Here is a 5,765-nt window from a genome sequence, read left to right as displayed (position 1 = left end):
TCGACGTTCACATAACACCACTAGAGGAGAGACAACATACATCTCATCAAAATATCGAACGAATACCAAATTCACATGACTACTTATAGCAAGACTTCTCCCATGTCCTCAGGAACAAACGTAACTACTCACAAATCATATTCATGTTCATAATCAGAGGGGTATTAATATGCATAAAGGATCTGAACATACGATCTTCCACCAAATATTCAATGATACGCAAGCATCTATGCTTGGGGATGCCGTGGAAGGCATCCCATCTTTCTTCAACAAGTATCGGTATGTTTTCGGTTTCGTTTCGTTCATGTGATATGTGCAAATCTTGGAGCGTCTTTTGCACTTAGTTTTCACTTTTCTTTGATGCATGATGACCCACAACTATAGGGGATCTATCGTAGTCCTTTTGATAAGTAAGAGTGTCGAACCCAACGAGGAGCAGAAGGAAATGACAAGCGGTTTTCAGTAAGGTATTCTGTGCAAGCACTGAAATTATCGGTAACAGATAGTTTGGTGATAAGGTAATTTGTAACGGGTAACAAGTAACAAATGTAAACAAGGTGCAGAAAGGTGGCCCAATCCTTTTTGTAGCAAAGGGCAAGCCTGGACAAACTCTTATATAAAGGAAAATGCTCCCGAGGACACATGGGAATTATCGTCAAGCTAGTTTTCATCACGCTCATATGATTCGCGTTCGTTACTTTGATAATTTGATATGTGGGTGGACCGGTGCTTGGGTGCTGCCCTTCCTTGGAAAAGCATCCCACTTATGACTAACCCCTATTGCAAGCATCCGCAACTACAAAAGAAGTATTAAGGTAAACCTAACCATAGCATGAAACAAATGGATCCAAATCAGCCCCTTACGAAGCAACGCATAAACTAGGGTTTAAGCTTCTATCACTCTAGGAACCCATCATCTACTTATTACTTCCCAATGCCTTCCTCTAGGCCCAAATAATGGTGAAGTGTCATGTAGTCGACGTTCACATAACACCACTAGAGGAGAGACAACATACATCTCATCAAAATATCGAACGAATACCAAATTCACATGACTACTTATAGCAAGACTTCTCCCATGTCCTCAGGAACAAACGTAACTACTCACAAATCATATTCATGTTCATAATCAGAGGGGTATTAATATGCATAAAGGATCTGAACATACGATCTTCCACCAAATAAACCAACTAGCATCAACTACAAGGAGTAATCGACACTACTAGCAACCCACAGGTACCAATCTGAGGTTTTGGGACAAAGATTGGATACAAGAGATGAACTAGGGTTTGAGAGGAGATGGTGCTGGTGAAGATGTTGATGGAGATTGACCCCCTCCCGATGAGAGGATCGATGGTGATGACGATGGTGATGATTTCCCCCTCCCGGAGGGATGTTTCCCCGGCAGAACAGCTCCGTCGGAGCCCAAGATTGGTTTCACTAGGTTTCGCCTCGTGGCGGCGGTGTTTCGTCCCGAAAGCTTCCTCCTGATTTTTTCTAAGACGAAAGACTTCATATAGCAGAAGATGGGCACCGGAGGCCTGCCAAGGGGCTCACGAGACAGGGGGCGCGCCCAGGGGGGTAGGGCGCGCCCCCCACCCTCGTGGCCAAGGGGTGGGCCCCCTCTGGTTGATTCTTTCGCCAGTATTTTTTATATATTCCAAAACATGCCTCCGTGAAGTTTCAGGACTTTTGGAGTTGTGCAGAATAGGTCTCTAATATTTGCTCCTTTTCCAGCCCAGAATTCCAGCTGCCGGCATTCTCCCTCTTCATGTAAACCTTGTAAAATAAGAGAGAATAGGCATAAGTATTGTGACATAATGTGTAATAACAACCCATAATGTAATAAATGTCGATATAAAAGCATGATGCAAAATGGACGTATCATCGCTGAAGGTGTCACCGCTGCTGATGTCAAGAGGTTCATTCAACTGGACTCGACTGCCAAGAACATCATCTGTGGTCATCTGACCAAAGGACAGTATGGTCGTGTGAGTGCTCTGGAAACTGCGAAGCTAGTCTAGGACTGGCTCTCCAAGGTCAACGAAGGCGTCTCAACCCAGAGAGACTCAAGGATCAGTGTTCTTCGCAACCTCTTCAACCGCTTCAAGAGAAATGACAATGAGAATGTCCATCTCACATTTGATCGCCTCACTGATATCACAAATGAGCTTCACGCACTCGGCGCCACTGAGATCACCAAGCATGAAATCATCAAGACACTCTTGAGATCACTTGACAGCTCATTCGACACCCTGGCCCTGATGATTCAAGAACGCCCTGACTTCAAGACTCTCGATCCATCTGACATACTTGAGAGGCTCAACACACATGAGTTCTACTTATCTGAGAAAAGAGATATCTATGGTCCCAACTATGGCCGAACTCGCGCTTTGAAGGCAGAGGTTGTTTCCTGATCTGAAGAAGAATCTGACAGCTATTCTGAGGATCCTGAAGACATTGGAAAGGAGCTTGCTATGTTTGTGAAGAAGTTCCAGAAGTTCACCAAAAAGAAAGGCTTCGGAAAGTCTTCAAGATCCAGCTCAAGAAATGATGAAGCTTCCCTTCGTGATCACAAGAAGAGAACATGCCACAAGTGCAAGAAACCTGGTCACTACATCTCTGAGTGTCCACAGTGGGACAATGAGACCAAGAAGAAGAAGAAGAGCAAGGAATATGATTCTGATGACAACAAGAAGAAGAAATCATCAAAGTCTTGTTCAAAGTCTTCATCAAAGTATTCATCACACAAGAAGAGCTCATCTGGCAAGGCTCGTGCTTTTGTTGGCAAGGAGATGGATTCATAGGAGGAGTCTGCTTCTGAGGAGGAAGAGGTGGGTCAGAGGAGGAGTCCGATTCAGGCGTGGCAAGCCTGGCTCTAGCTACTGCTTATGTTGCCAAGTCCATCTTCAACACTCAAGACAATGGCCCCGTCACCAATGCTGATGCTAATGATGAGGATGACTCTGCTCCCACCTACTCCTTCATGGCACGTGGTGCCAAGGTAAACTCACGCGATGCTTACTTTCAAACATCAAGTGAAGATGACTCTGAATGTGAATCTAAACCTAGCTACAAAATACTTGCTAAAATTGCAACTGAACAACAAACTGCTATGGAACATATTCAAAAGTTGTTAGACAAAAGCGATGGCCAGTTGGACGCGGAAATGACCTGATCTCAGTCCTTAATTGAAGACATCAAAAATCTTCATGTTAAGTACGAGGAACTTGAAAGTCGTCATGAAACGCTCTCAACAACTCATGAAAAGCTTTCCTATGATTATCTTCAAAGGAAGCAAGAACTTGAGAACTTGAGAGCGGCTCATGAAGATCTTCAAAAAGAGAATGAGTCACTTCGCGCTCAACAGATTAGTTTCGCTCAGGAAGGATTTGAACCACCATGTCTAAAATGTCTTGAGCGTGATAACACTTTCTCTCTTGCTGGATGTTCTACTGCTGCTAATGTTGCAATTTCTTCAACTGCCGTTGTGGTAACTAACCCCTCTACTAAGGATACCACTACTATTGCTGATGAGAATGCCAGGTTGAAGACATTGCTTGAGACAGGAATGTACAAAAGTCTCAAAGGGCATCAGACACTATGTGATGTCCTCAAAAAGCAGATTCTAAACCGAAACCCTAGGAAAGAGGGTGTTGGGTTCGAGAGGAAAATGAATGTCGATGGTTCTTACTGGAAGCCTGAGCAGTACCTCAAAACCACATGGGTTGCTGCAAAGGAACCTTCAGTGGATCAATCTACCTTATCTGGCTTCACTTGTGCTAACCCGATTATCATTGATGAATCCTTTGATGCAAACTATAAACTGTTTAAGAATCAGAAAGGTGAAGTGTTTGCCAGGTATATTGGTACTAACTGCAGGAATGGGCCACCTATGAAGAAGATCTGGGCGCCCAAAAGTTGTCTTGAGAATCTTCTTGTGAATGTCATCATGACATCACCTGGGAAGAAGACAAACACAAGATCAAAGGCTTCATATGGTCCAAAGGCTTCATATAGACAGAGGACTCACCAGAGTCACCCTAGCGCCAATGTTTTGCAGGGAAACCATACTCAGACTTATGAATATGAGCGTGTTTCGTCAAACCGCTATGTTCATAAGACCAAGAACTAATTTTCTTATTCTTATGAGTATTATTCACCACCTGCAAGGCTATTTGCTAGGGCTCCAAAGCCAAAGTTCTCAGATGCTGCATTTAGACTCATTGCTTCTAAGCCACCCCTGAAGATGTGGGTGGTTAAAAAAAATTAACTCTCTTTTGCAGGGAAAGGTCTCCAGCTAGAAATCAAAGGCGTCTGATGCTTATGCTGGGGACCTAAAACATCTTGTGGGGCGCAAGATAAAATGCCCAAATGGTCTTACTATGTATTTTGTTCCAGGATTCCTTGACAATCATCACGTTTATCCTAACCAAGATCTGAACTTTCATAATCCACTTGTTCGTCAAATGTTTATGCTTCACAATACCCTTGGTGAAGCCTATCCCCCAAACTGCACTGTAGGGTATGACACCAAAGGCTTCAGAATGGATTATGGACAATGGATGCACTAACCACATGACTGGTGATCGAAGTCTTCTGATGGATTCAACCCTACGACCATCTGACAAGAGTCACATCACATTTGCTGGCACTGGTAAAAGCAAGGTATTGGGTCTAGGTAGAGTTGCAATCTCAAAGGACCAGCACACGGATAAAGTGATGCTTGTTGAATCCCTTGGTTTCAACTTAATGTCTGTCTGAATGCTTTGTGACTTGAACATGATTGTGATATTTGGAAAATATCGCTGCCTTGTGCTTATGGAATCTGACAAATCTCTAGTCTTTGAAGGGTATCGAAAAGATGATCGGTATATGGTAGATTTCTTAGTAGGACCACAGTTGGCCATATGTCTTCTAGCAAAAGCTTCAGAGTGCTATCTCTGGCATCAGAGGATAGGGCATGCTGGCATGAGGAACTTGTACACACTCGCGAAGAAGAAACATGTCGTTGGCATCGAGAGAGTCAAGTTCAAGAAGGATCGTCTGTGTGGTGCCTGCGAAGCTAGAAAGATGACTAGGGCCAAGCATCCCTCGAAGACAATCATGACGACGACTCGTCCCTTCGAGCTGCTTCACATGGACTTATTTGGCCCTACTCACTACTCTACCCTTACCACCACTGCTTGCCTCTATGGCTTTGTCATTGTTGATGATTACTCTAGATATACATGGGTGCATATAATCCTCTACAAGAATGAAGTGCAGGATGTCTTCAGACGATTTGCCAATCATGCCATGACGAACTATGGCATCAAGATCAAGCACATCAGAAGTGACAACAGCACAGAGTTCAAGAACACCGGCCTCGACACTTATCTTGATACATTGGGCATCACTTATGAGTTCTCAACTCCATACACACCTGAGCATAATGGCATCATGGAGCGCAAGAACAGAACCATCATTGAGATGGCTCGGACGATGCTTGATGAGTAGACTCCAAGTAAGTTCTCGCCTGAAGCCATTGATACTGCATGCCACGTCATCAACCGTGTTTATCTTCACAAGCTTCTAAAGAAGACATCCTATGAGCTCCTAACTGGTAAGAAGCCAAATGTCAGTTACTTCAGAGTATTTGGTGTAAGGTGGTGGATCAAGGATCCACATCACACTTCAAAATTTGCACCGAAATCACATGAAGGTTTTATGCTTGGCTATGGAAAGGATTCACACTCCTACAGAGTCTTCAACCTCTTCACTAT

The sequence above is a fragment of the Triticum aestivum genome, chromosome 5D (assembly GCF_018294505.1).
Source record: "Triticum aestivum cultivar Chinese Spring chromosome 5D, IWGSC CS RefSeq v2.1, whole genome shotgun sequence".
NCBI lineage: Eukaryota > Viridiplantae > Streptophyta > Magnoliopsida > Poales > Poaceae > Triticum > Triticum aestivum.
This window is presented reverse-complemented; position numbering follows the sequence as displayed.